The sequence below is a fragment of the Triticum urartu genome, chromosome 6 (assembly GCF_003073215.2).
Source record: "Triticum urartu cultivar G1812 chromosome 6, Tu2.1, whole genome shotgun sequence".
Lineage (NCBI taxonomy): Eukaryota > Viridiplantae > Streptophyta > Magnoliopsida > Poales > Poaceae > Triticum > Triticum urartu.
Window position 1 is genome coordinate 236,178,366 of NC_053027.1, and position 14,619 is coordinate 236,192,984.

A 14,619-nucleotide genomic window follows, 5' to 3' on the forward strand; every position below is an offset into this window, starting at 1 on the left:
AACGCGACGTTATCGGAACAAACCCGAAGAAGCAACACCGGAAAGAAGCACACAACATAGTAAACAACCAACACATGAACATGGTATAATATGCGGGATGCGATATGTGATGCATATGCATGATTTGGAAAGGAATGATTGAACCTGCACAACTGGAAATCGAAAAGTGCCACTGGAAAGGGGAGGTGATTTCGGTTGAAATCGATATAAAGATCACCGGAATCGGATGCAAGGTTTGGAAATGGCAAGCAAAAAAAATATGGCACCGGTCTGCGATAGACAGCAAGTGGCCAACTAAATGCAACAAGATAATTATGCTACAGGACTCAAACATGGCAACAAAATACATGGCAGGGATCCACTCATGAAGCTTGACAAAAGATGAACACTGATCTACGGCTAATTCACTCATTAACAGGTTCAAACAAGCATGGCAAAAGTGCAAATGATAACAGGTTTCAGACTTAGTGAAATTAACACAACTCTGGAATTTATCATCAGGAAGCAATCTTTAGAGCATGAAAACTACAGGCTACATGAACTTAACATGGCAAAGCAATGCATGGAATGAAGCTACTCAAAGCACTTAACAAAAGTCCCTTAGTGACCTTGAGCCAAAAGGGATCAGAAAATACAATTGCAAGCATCTGAACATGGCAAAAATATAAACAGATTCAGACTTAGTGAAAAACTGGAGCATGCAAATCAGTTAACGAGTAGGCATGTTTACGAGCTCGATGCACTCACTACAAAGCATGGCATGACAAACTAAGCATACCCCCATGAAGAAGACTTGGCATAGAAGCTATACATGGCAAGAACAACAACATAGCATGCACGGATCAATAGCAATATCCTCGGCAAAATCGCTAAACATGTCAACAATCTGCCAGGATCATTTTTATAGCAAAAGTAGAGCTGGATTGACTCAAGCTAGGATGCTACATAAATGCAAACAAAGACATGGATGGATAGAGTACCACAATGTTAACAAAACATCCTTACTGATCATCCTCAAGAGAGGCACGGATCACTAGGAAACAACATGAACATATGGCATAACAACAAATTCAGGACAAGGACTTAGTGAAATTCTAAGTCATTGAAATCCGCTTTACCGATTACGCTACTTTGCAAGGTTATGCTAGTCACCACAAATATCACAAAAATACATGGCAAGAACCTCTGTAAAGATGGCATGACATATAACAAAACACATGTAGAGCTCAAGATCATAGCATGCACACATTAATCATGGCAAAAATGACAAAATGCCATTTGCTGAAATAGATCTGACATATTCCTCACATAGCACTCTTCCAACGACATTTCGGGCATCAAGATGAGCTCAAATGAAAATGATGCAATGAGATGAAGTGATGTACTCGTCGAGACGAACATTTTGATATGCTACACGCACGAATTGGAGTAACAAGTGATGAGTAATGATGCAATGAAAATGCCAAAAAAATACTGGGGGGAAAGGACTTAGAAGAATTTTTTTACCCTGCAGATCTGGATCTAGGGCAACGGCGCATGCATCCCGAGGTCAACTCCGGCGAGGGAGGGGTCTTCTCCGGCGAGGACGGCCATGAAGGGGGTCGGCGAGGAGCGGATCCGGGTGCTCCTGCCCAGATCTAGCCACAGGCGGGGCCTGGGGTGAGCTGCGGGGCCGGCAGCGGCCATGGCCCAGCGGCGGGGTGAGGTGCCGAGCAACGAGGTGAGGCAGCGCTGGCGCGGGTCGTCATGGCCGGCGGCTGCGGCGGCCGGTAACCTCGGGCGCGGGGCGGAGGAAGGTGCGGCCGCGCGGGCGCGGTGGAGGACGAGGCGCGGGCCAGGCCGGCCGTTGCGCACGGGAACCGAGGTCGGCGACCGGTGGGATGTGGTGGCGGCGGCCAACTCCGGCGAGGGTGGCGGCGGAGCACGGCGGGCGGAGCAGTCCGGCAAGCCGGGCGCAGGCGGTGGCGCTCTCGGGCTGCGGCAGGCGGAACCGGCCTCGCGTCGGTCCACGATGGGCCTGGCGGGCCGCGGCGGTGGCGGGACGGCGGCGGCCACATGGCGATCCCGGATTCGCTGAAAGGCGGTGCGGACATGTCCGGTGCGGTGAAGAAGTGTCCGGTGGCGCGAGGGGAGGAGTTTTAGGGTTTCATCCGCGAAAAATTCGGGGAAGGCCACATATTTATAGGTAGAGGGAGCTAGGAAAGTCCAAATGAGGTGCGGTTTTCGGCCACGCGATCATGATCGAATGAACGAGATGATGGAGGAGGTATAGGTGGGTTTTGGGCCACTTTGGAGAGGTGTTGGGCTGCAACACACACAAGGCCTTTTCGGTCCCTCGGTTAACCATTGGAGTATCAAACGAAGTCCAAATGGCACGAAACTTGACAAGCGGTCTACCGGTAGTAAACCAAGGGCGCATGACAAGTCTCGGTCCAATCCGAAAACGTTTAACACCCGCACACGAAAAAGAGGTAGAAAGGGACGCCGGATGACATAGGAGCACCGGATTGCAAAACGGACAACGGGGAAAATGCTCGGATGCATGAGACGAACATGTATGCAAATGAAATGAACATGATGACATGATATGCAATGCATGACACGCAAGCAAAGACAAGGAAACAACAGCGAATAACTGGAGGACACCTGGCACATCGGTCTCGGGGCGTTACAATGATGTCATCTTGCTTAAGGCGTTACTCTGTTCTTCCATTAACTTAATACACTAGATGCATGCTGGATAACAGTCGATGTGTGGAGTAATAGCAGTAGATGCATAATCATTTCGGTCTACTTTTCTTGGATGTGATGCCTATATACATGATCATTGCCTTGGATATCGTGATAATTATTTGCTTTCCTGTCAATTGCCCAAAAGTAGTTTGTCTACCCACCATATGCTATTTTTACGAGAGAAGCCTGCAGTGAAAACTATGGCCCCCAGGTCAATTATCTATCATCTGGTTAAACCAAAAATACCTTGCTGCAATTTTCTTTTATTTATTTTATTTTATATTTTTGTTCGATCTATCTATCAAGAACTATACCGTTTAATCTTACCCGTGACCGTCAAGGGACTGACAACCCCTTGTTCGCTTTGGGTTGCAAGTATTTGTTGTTTGTGTGCAGGTCTTGTTCACTAGTCATTGCTTCGTTCTCCTACTTGATTGATAACCTTTGTTTCATAACTAAGGGAAATACTTATCTCTATTATACTGCATCATCCTCTCGTCTTCGGGGAAATCCCAACATAGCTCACAAGTAGCAGGAAGAATTCCTAGCGCCGTTGCCGAGGAGACATCATCAACAACTACCAAGTACCTAGTCATAAACTTTCACCTTCTTACATTTACAATATTTTCCATTTTCCTCTTGTTTTCATCTCCCCACTTTTTTTACAAAAATACAAAAATATTTTCAGGTTTCCTTTTTGTTTGGTTGATTTATCTTGTCATCATGACTACCATAACTATCCCTCCTCTGTCAATGGATTTTGAAGTTCTTTACTTCAAGAAGAACAAGGAGAAAATCTTAAGGATGCTATGTATAGGTTAATGGAATCTTATCATATTTGCTCTGTAAAAAGGGATTTAAAATTCTCTTCGCAATTTCTATATAGGTTTAACTACGCACCATAGACAACTTTTGGATTTTGCTGCAAAAGGGAATTTTATTGAGATTGATGACAATGCCGCCTGTGAAATAGTAGGGAATATTAGGGGTTCCACCACCACCAAAGAGATTTGTTGTTACTCAAGAGGGGATTCAAATATTAGACAAATTGGGTGACATGCAGGAAAATTTGGTTGAGATACAAAAGTCTAACAACCTCTCATAAATATTAGTGGGAATCTCAATCGCATGAATATTTTGATTACTCTATGTAATAAGCGGTTGGGTATTTTAGATCTTAAAATGGCCTCTTTACCTGAGAATAATGGGAAGAATAAAGAGTCTCCCGGGTTTGAGAAAACTCCTACAAAGATTACTAAAACCAAAGATGACAACTCTTGAAACTATGCATTATGCCTAGCAACGGGCTTAAAACAATAACAGTAGTTGGGAGGCAACCCAATAGTTATCTTTTAAATTTTTTGTTTCCTTGTTGTTTATCAATAAATATACAATTATGCTACTGTTATGATTGTGTTTTAGTGTTTTAGTTAGTGTTTGTGCCCAGTAAAGCCTTTGGGATGATTTGGACACTTGCTTTGATTCTATGCGTTAACGGAAACTTTGCGTCCAGTAGCAGAATTGATGTGCTCTGCTGGAGCGTGATAAAATTCTGAATTTTTTAAACATGGTTGATATACAAATTTCCCATGTTGTCCTAATTTTTCAGAATTTTTGGAGTTATAGAATTATGTTCAATGTTCACATTACTACAAATTGTTCTGTTTTTGACAGATTCTATTTTTGATGCATTGTTTGGCTTATTTTGATGAAACTATGGATCGTATCGGGGGGGGGGGGGGTATAAGCCATGGAGAAGTTAGAATACAATAGCTATAATGCAAAAACAAAATATGAATTGGTTTGCAAGAGTACTTAAGGTAGTGATTTTCTTTATTATACTAACAGATCTCACGAGGTTTTGTTGAGTTTTATGTTATTGAAGTTTTCAAGTTTTGGGTGCGATCAGGATGGATGAAGGAAAAAGGAGGGGCAATAGCCTAAGATTGGGGATGCCCGAGGCACCCCCAAGGTAATATCAAGGACTCCCAAGAAACTATGCTTGGGGGTGCCCCAGAAGGCATCCCCTCTTTCTTCTAACGACCATCGATAATTTTACTTGGAGCTATATTTTTATTCGTCACATATGATGAGTTTTGCTTGGAGCCTCATGTATTATATGAGTCTTTGCTTTGTTTGTTTTCTACTTTGTCACAATCATCCTTGCTGAATACACTTATTTGAGAGAGCCACACGCATATCATGATTTGCTAGAATACTCTATGTGCTTCACTTAAATCGTTTGAGCTAGGCAGTTGCCCTAGTACTTCACTTATATCTTTTTAGCATGGCGGTGGTTCTATGTTGAATAAATATACTCTCATGCTTCATTATATTATGTTGAGGGTTGATTTTTCGTAAGAAATATACTCTCATGCTTCAGTTATATCTTTCTGAGAGTTGATAATAGGAATGGTAATTTGTATAAGATATTAATTTGGTCCCAAAGTGATGGATACCCAAGGGGGATATAATAAAAAAATTCATATAGATCATTGGATATGATAGACTTGATTCCTTGCAATAGTTTTGCGATATGAAGATAGTAATATGTGAGTCATGTTGGTGAGTAATTATGCTTTAGTAAGAATATTTGTGTTAAGGTTTGTGATTCCCTATGCATGCACATAAATTCAATGGTTATGTAACAAAGTTATATCCTACATATGGTGCATTATTCAGCGTTAGTTATTTTCAATGCATGCTAACGACCGTTTTCGCTTTTTGGTTGGTCGCTTCTCAATCTATTTGCTAGCCTTCATTTGTACTAAGTGGTAATGCTTCTTGTGCATCCAACTCCTAAAACCTACAGTTGTGCCATATGAGTCCACCATACCTACATGCCCATAGGAGAAGTAATAGGTAGGGATGGCAGGATTCGAACCCCTGCCTTATTTTCCACATCATAATTTATTCCTCCATCTATGTACAACTTTCTTTTCATTTCTTCTTTCTGGTTTCATATATAATAAATGATATACATATGAAACCTAACCTAACGTATAAAGAATGAATATTTATTGGTAATTCTCAGGAAGAAAGAAGGGGTCATATTTTTTATTTTAATTCCACCCTCATGTACCCTCTTTGCATTTTTCTAAAGCATGTTCAACCTCATATCAAGTAGAAGAAGTCATGCATTTCTTCAATGCAAGAAAGTCTCATGGAAACGTTTTCAACAAATAAGAACCATACAAAATAGATTTCTTGATCTTTTTATTTACGAAAACAGATATTTTTGTAGTTTTTTCTTTCACCCTAAAGATACGCACAACAACTGTATTATGAACGAGTGGATTTTTTATGCGGTATTTCCATGTGTTCCAAGTAAACTTGCATATGCCAACTCAAATTTTCAAAATGAATTTCTTTTGTGTGTGCCCGTACAGCTCATTAAACCGGCAAGGGGTAGCTAGTATTTTTCATGCTAGGTATTTGATCCTCACGATGAGTGTTTATTCACTTGTCATTGCACGAGAGTGTGGAAGGTAATAGGGATGCCTAGTCTCGAAATGAAAAATACTATAGTAATAACTTCCTTGGAAAGTATTAATTGGTATGGAAGGCACCCGTAGATGCGGCTAGCCATGGATTGTGAAAGAATGGTGGAAAGGAAATAAACTTTACTTTCTGTATGGGAACCGCCTGTAATTCTTGGTCGTTTTTGTTTACAGGAAAAGCATGCCTCTAAAAATATTTTTATCTCTAATTTAAGCCTTGAGCTCTGGCACCTCTGCAAATCCCTACTTCCCTCTGCGAAGGTCCTATCTATTTACTTCTATGCAATTTTTATTTTTATGTTGAGTCTCCATCTTCTGTTATAAAGCACCAACTAGGGAGCACTATTATCATACTTTTGCATTGGATGTAGCTAATGTTGAGTGTGTTTCATAGATGGATTAGTGATTGAGCATAATGGGCTAGGGATAACTTTCTTTAGCGTTGTTATTCTGAAAGACATGATTGCTTGTTCATCTATTTGAGTATTGATGTTTTCATGTTAAATTATAGTCTATTGCTTTGAATCATTCAAGTCCAAATGTCCATGCTACAAAAGAAAATAATATATGATGAATATGTTGGGTAGCATTCCACATAAAAAATTGTTTTTATCATTTGCCTACTCCTGGACGAGCATCAATTAAGCTTGGGGATGCTTGATACTTCCCCAACGTATCTATAATTTTTTATTGTTCCATGCTATTATATTATTAATCTAGGATGTTTTATATACACTTTCAAGCAATTACATATCATCTTTCGAGACTAACCTAGTAAATTATTGCTCAGTGTCAGTTGCTATTTTTTGCTTGTTTTTGGTTTCGTAGAATATTAGTACCAAACGAAGTCCATATGCCACAAAACTGTTTGTACATTTTTTTTGGACAAAAGATAACTAGAAGTTCGGGAGAAGATCAGACGAGGCACCGTGGGCCCACAAGGCACCAGGGCACACCTTGGGGTTCACGAGCGCCCTGGTGGGTGGTGGGGCACATGTGGCTCATTTTTACCTAGCTTCGCCTCTATAAATTCTCTAAAATAGTGAAACCAACATAGGAGTCCAGAAAATACTTTTTTCACCACCTCAATTCCAGAACCACGAGATACCATCTGGTGGTCTTTTCCGGCACTCTGTCGGAGGGGAATTCAATCACGGAGGGGGATCTTCATAATCCTCGCTGCCCTCCGATGATGCGTCAATAGTTTACCATGGACCTATGGGTCCATAGTTAGTAGCTCGATGGCTTCTTCTCTCTTTTTGATCTTCAATACAATGTTCTCCTAAGTGTTCTTGGAGATCTATTTGATGTAATTACTTTTTGTGGTGTGTTTGTTGGGATCCAATGAATTGTGAGTTTATAATCAGATCTATCCGTGAATATTATTTGAGTTTCATTCAACTCTTTTATGCATGATTGCTATAGCCTTGTATTTCTTCTCTGATTTATTGGTTTTGTTTGGCCAACTAAATTGATTTATTTTGCCATGGAAGGAGGTGCATTGTGATGGGTTCAATCTTGTGGTGCTCAATCCAAGTGGCGGAAAGGGACATGAAACGCATGTATCGTTGCTATTAAGGGTAAACAGATGGGATTTATTTCATATGTGAGTTTATCTTGTCTACATCATGTCATCTTGCTTAAGGCGTTACTCCGTTCTTCCATCAACTTAATACACCAAATGCATGCTGGATAGCTGTCGATGTGTGGAGTAATAGTAGTAGATGCAGAATCGTTTAGGTCTACTTGTCTCGGACGTGATGCCTATATACATGATAATTACCTTGGATATCGTCATAATTATTTGCTTTTCTCTCAATTGCCCAACTATAATTTGTCTACCCACCATATGCTTTTTTATAAGAGAAGTCTCTTGTGAAAACCATGGCCCGGGGTCTATTTTCTATCATCTATTAAAACCGAAAATTCCTTGCAGCAATTTTCTTTTATTTATTTTATTATATATTTTTGCTTGATCTAGCTATCAAAAAATATACCATAATCTTGCTCATAAACATCAAGGGAATGACAACCCCTTGTTCGTGTTGGGTTGCAAGTATTTGTATTTTGTGTGCATGTGTTGTTCAGTAGTCGTTACTTGGTTCTCCTACTGGATTGATAACCTTGGTTTCAAAACTGAGGGAAATACTTGTCTCTACTGTACTGCATCATCCTCTCCTCTTTAGGGAAATCTCAACGCAACTCACAAGTAGCAAGCGTATAGACATTCATATGAGTAGTTTCTATCAATCTTGTGAAGTTTTATTGACATCATTTTGTGGCCCAAAAATTTTAGAAATTTTCGTAGGAAAAAATGAACTTCTTTAGGAGAAGTTCTTCGATGAGGAGGTCCTCGGAGGGGTTGTGAAGTGATATCTCGGTATGGCAAGCTTATGGTTAACCAAGGGAAAGTTCAGTGCGGATTACCGATGCCAAATCATGTCAGTGGCCGTCCAACGAGTTCATGATAAGTGCTCGTATAAAAGATGAATTTTATAGATATATTCAAAATACTGAGGGCACTGCCTTCCTAGCAGATAAGCGAGCACAACAATATAATATCTCACTCATTCGTTCAACCAAAAGTTCTAGTACCATTCGCGTGATTCTAGAGTTTTATTTCATCTTTATGATAGAGCCTATGGTATGCCTCTAAAATAATTATGTGAGGCATGCAAAATTCCATACTGGGGTTCACTTGACGAACTGCAACTTTCTAATTATGATATGTTCCTTAATAGTCTTTGCAATTGTGAGGATAGAGGAGTCACACAAGATAGAATAACAAAGTATTCAGTTTCCCCTATTCATTACTTTGCACTGTTTAATGGAAAATGCATCGTTGGTAAACAAGATTGTATTGCACTTTGTGCCCTTAACTTGAGCATTATTCATACTGCTCTAATGGGCCTCAAACTATATAATCTTGGGGCAATTGTTGCACCGAGGCTACAACACAATGTAGGCAATGGTCACTTTTATGGAGGAATTTATGCCTCTCGTATAGCTGCAAAGTTAGGGGTGTCGCCTAGGCCCAATGATCCTATATTACCTGACAAGTACTTATGCTTTGATGATATGCAGCACCATCACTTTATTAGGAATAGAGCTCAGATGTATGACTACAATTTAATATTTTATAAATATTGTGTTGTCTCTGTTATTTTGCATGCACCTACTCTCTTTGATTTTTAGAGAAAACAAAGATATTATGTCTATGAGAGCAAGACACATGAGTAATATGCAACAGTAGAAGTTGTGTGTCTAGCTGAGGAGGTTGCATGGAGAGCCTCCACGACCTACCACTTCGACCAGTGGTGGTGATTACCAAGATAGGCAAAAGCCTAAGCTCGGGGAGTATGTTTTCTGAGCGACATTGCATTCATCTTCACACATTTCATTCCAGTTGTCGGTGTTCATCCTTTTTCACTGCATAATCCATGTTAGTTTTTGTTTCTCGCCTTCTTCTTATGTATTTAAAAATCTTTGAGAGAACCCAAATATTTCTCGATTCTTTTCGCTTTTTCATTCTAGTTTATTTAGTTTGTAGTATTAAAGGAAAACCCAAAAAGAATTCTCATTTCATCTTTTGCTTGTTGGGAGCTTTCTCGCATAATTACTTTTTCTTGAGTTTTGTTATTCCTTCGTTAATTTGCTTTCTTCAGAAAAACTAAAAACTCCAAAAATATTTCAGTATGTTTCTCTGAAATTATTTTCTTCTCTTGAGTCATCGTTAAGAGAAGAGAACGATGAAAATGTTGAGTGGCTCTCATACGCATTATTATTGATCTAGCAAATAGCCCATATTACCTTGTCTTCTCCTTTGAATAAAATGTTTGTAGATTCCATCTTAGTCCATGGCACTCTTGCACACTATTATTATTTTCATATCACTTGGCCGTGCAAGTGAAAGGAAATAATGACAATAATTTGATGAAGTGAATGTGGCAAGGAAAAGAGAGTATGAACTCAACTTCTTTTTTTTGTAAACATGTTTAACTTGGTATCCATGATTCATCGTATTATGAGTAAACATGTTTATGTTCATAATTATAGATTATAGTTGCTCATGCCATGCTTAAGTAGCTAGGAGTGGATAATGATTCATCTTGGGTGCCAACATGCATTAAAATGGTTATGATGTAGTATGGTATCTCCCTCTGAATGTTTCAACTTGCTTGACTTGGCACATGTTCACACATGTAGTTGATTGAAAACCAACATAGCCTACATGATATTTATGTTCATTGTGTTTATAACCTACTCATGCTAGTATTCAATGTTAATTATTCACAATGCATGATTATGACCGTTGTCGCTCTCTAGTTGCTCGCTTCTCAATCTATTTGCTAGTCTTCGCCTATACTAAGCGGGAATACTGCTTGTGCATCCAAATCCCTAAACCAAAGTCGTTCCAAATGAGTCAATTATATCTACCTATATGCGGTATTACTCTGCCGTTCCAAGTAAATTTGCATGTGCCACCTATAATCCTTCAAATATTCATCTTCTTTGTGTGCTTGTACGGCTCATGGAGCGATAGTGGGTGGTCAATATCTTCCATGCTAAGCGGGTTATTCTCACGATGGGGGTTTATTCACCCGTCATTGCATAAGAGAGGCTGGTAATTGGGATGCCCAGTCCTATAATGAAAAAGAAAAACTAATGAAACAAACTCCCTGGAAAGTTGTTGGTATGGAGGGCACCCATGGATTAGGCTAACCACTGATAATGTGTTTAGCATGGAAGATATTGAAAATTCTCGATCATGACATTAACGGGAAAGGAATACCTCTCAAAATTATATTTATCTCTGATTTAAGCTGCTCTGCATTTGTGTTTTGTGGTCTCAGAAATGGCGAGCAAGATACATGTTCTCATATTATATCATGATTGTTTTGACAAAGTGTTGGCATTTGAGATATGTTATTATTTCTCGCCAGTTGATTATGTCATTGATATGAGTGAATATAATTTCTAAGAGTTAGCATTTGCATGGTTAGTTATCATCTTTGCTGAAAACTTGGGTACTACTTAAGCTTATATATGGATACGAGAACAAAAGAGTTTGTAAAAGTTTTTCTTTATCACTTTCAGTTTGTCAACTGAATTGCTTGAGGACAAGCAATGAGTTAAGCTTGGGGGAGTTGATACATCTTTTTCGTATCTACTTTTCCAAACACTTTTGCTCTTGTTTTGGACTCTAGTTTGCATGATTTGAATGAAACTAACCCGGACTGGTGCTGTTTTCAACAGAACTACCATGGTGTTGTTTTTGTGCGCAAATAAAGTTCAAAGAACTAGAAGAAACTTTTTGGAGATTTTCTATGGAATATATAAAAATACTAGAGCGGAGAACCATAGGAGGGGACACACCAGTGGCCCACAAGCCACATGGGCACGGTCACCCCCCTAGGCGCGCCCATGTAGCTTGTGGGGCCCATGTGGTTGATACGAAACACTTTTCCCTTGGTTTGGACTCTAACTTGCATGATTTGAATGGAACTAACCCAGACAAACGCTTTTTCAGCAGAACTGCCATGGTGTTATTTTTGTGCAGAAATAAAAGTTCCCGGAATGACCTGAAAATCCACGGAGACACGCTTTGGAATTAATGAAAAATACTGGCAAAAGAATCAACATCAGGGGGCCCACACCCTGTCCACGAGGGTGTAGGGCGCGCCCTCCTGCCTTGTGGGACCCCTGGGACTCCACCGACCTCAACCCCAACTCCATATATTCATTTTTGGGGAGAAAAAAATTAAGGGAGAAGGATTCATCGCGTTTTAGGATACGGAGCCGCCACCAAGCCCTAATCTTCCTCGGGAGGGCTGATCTGGAGTCTGTTCCGGGCTCCGGAGAGGGGAATACATCGCCATTGTCATCATCAACCATCCTCCATCAGCAATTTCATGATGCTCACCGCCGTGCGTAAGTAATCTCATCGTAGGCTTGCTGGACGGTGATGGGTTGGATGAGATTTACCATGTAATCGAGTTAGTTTTGTTATGGTTTGATCCCTAGTATCCATTATGTTCTAAGATTGATGTTGCTATGACTTTGCTATGCTTAATGCTTGTCACTAGGGCCCTAGTGCCATGATTTCAAATCTGAACCTATTATGTTTTCATGAATATAAGTGAGTTCTTGATCCTATCTTGCAAGTCAATAGTCACCTACTATGTGTTATGATCCGGCAACCCCGAAGTGACAATAATTGGGAACACTCCCGGTGATGACCGTAGTTTGAGGAGTTCATGTATTCACTAAGTGTTAATGCTTTGGTTCGTTACTCTCTTAAAAGGAGGCCTTAATATCCCTTAGTGTCCAATAGGACCCCGCTGCCACGGGAGGGTAGGACAAAAGATGTCATGCAAGTTCTTTTCCATAAGCATGTATGACTATATTCGGAATACATGCCTACATTACATTGATGGACTGGAGCTATTTTTGTGTCACCCTATCTTATAACTATTGCATGAGGAATCACATACGACATAACTATCCATCGTTGATCCATTGCCTACGAGCTTTTCACATATTGATCTTTGCTTAGTTACTTTTCCGTTGCCACTGTTATGATTGCTACAAAAACTACTACTGTTACTTTTGCCACCGTTATTGTTACTTCCATACTACTTTGCTACTAAATACTTTGCTACAGATATTAAGTCTCTCAGGTGTGGTTGAATTGACAACTCAACTGTTAATACTTGAGAATATTATTTGGCTCCCCTTGTGTCGAATCAATAAATTTGGGTTGAATACTCTACCCTCGAAAACTATTGCGATCCCCTATACTTGTGGGTTATCAGTGGCTCCACTGACCCTAATCTCAAGCCTATAAATTCCTATTTCCCGAGAAAAAATAACAGACAAAGTTTCATCGTGTTTTACGATACGGAGCTGCCGCTACCTCATGTTCTTCATCGGGTGGCCACATCTGGAGTCCGTTCGTGGCTCCGAAGTGGGGGATTCATCGACATCATCGTAACCAGCCTTTCTTCATCACCAATTTCACGATGCTCACCATCGAGAGTGAGCAATTCCCTCATAGGCTTGCTGAACGGTAATGGGTTGGATGAGATTTATCATGTAATCGAGTCAACTTGTTAGGGTTTGATCCCTAGTATCCACTATGTTCTAGGATTGATGTTGCTATGACTTTGTATGCTTAATTCTTGTCACTAGGGCCCGAGTGTCGTGATTTCCAATCTGAACCCTTTATGTTTTGATGATCATATTTGAGTTCTTGATCCTATCTTGCAAGTTATACGCACCTATTACATGTTATGATCCGCATACCCCAATGTGACAATAATTGACATTCTTTCCGATGACTACCGTAGTTTGAGGAGTTCATGTATTGACTATGGGTTAATGCTTTGTTCTAGTTCTCTATTAAAAGGAGGCCTTAATATCCATTAGTTTCCTTATGGAACGCGCTGCCACGGGAGGGTGGGCCAAATGATGTCATGCAAGTTCTTATCATAAGCACGTATGACTATAAATGGGAAACATGCCTACATTACATTGATGAATTGGAGATGGTTCTATGTTGCTCTAGGTGGTGACAATTATATGGTGAATGTCATCCAACACAGTTATCCATCATTGATCCAATGCCTACACTTTTAATATATTGATTTGCTATGTTACTACTGCTGCTTGTGCTGTTACAATCACTACAAAACTGCTACTATTACCATTACTGTTACTATTGCTACTGTTACCACTTCTATCAAGCTATCATACTATTGTTCTACTGATAACTCTGTTGCAGATATTTAGTTCTCCAGGTGTGGTTGAATTCATTCTCAACTACTAAGAATCATGAATATTGTTTGGCTTCCCTTGTGTCGAATCAATAAATTTGGGTTGAATACTCTACACTCGAAAAGTGTTGTGATCCCCTATATTGTGGGTTCTTATCATTGATGTTCAAATTACTTACTTCATTTGTCTTATTTGTATTCGGCGGTGTTGTGGGATGAAGCGGCTCGGACCACCATACGTGCCACGCAAACGAGACAGGTTCGATTGAATGACATCAAACTTGTATTGCATAAAAGTGGCTTTGCATGTGTCCGTCTCTCCCACCTTAATTGAATCTAATTTTACAACATCGGTCCTTGTAGATGGTTAAAAGGCAACTTGTATATCACTGTTGTGGTTTTTCATAGATAAGAATGGTTCTTATAGTTCGCCCTAGTAGCCACATAAAATTGTAATAACAAAGTAGAGAACATCTAACTTGTTTTTGCACGACATGTTGTGATGTGGTATGGCCAAAATGTGATGTGATACATGTTGATGTATGAGATGATCATGTTTTGTAGTAGGTTCACGAATTGCATGTCGATGAGTACGGAAACCGGCAGGATCC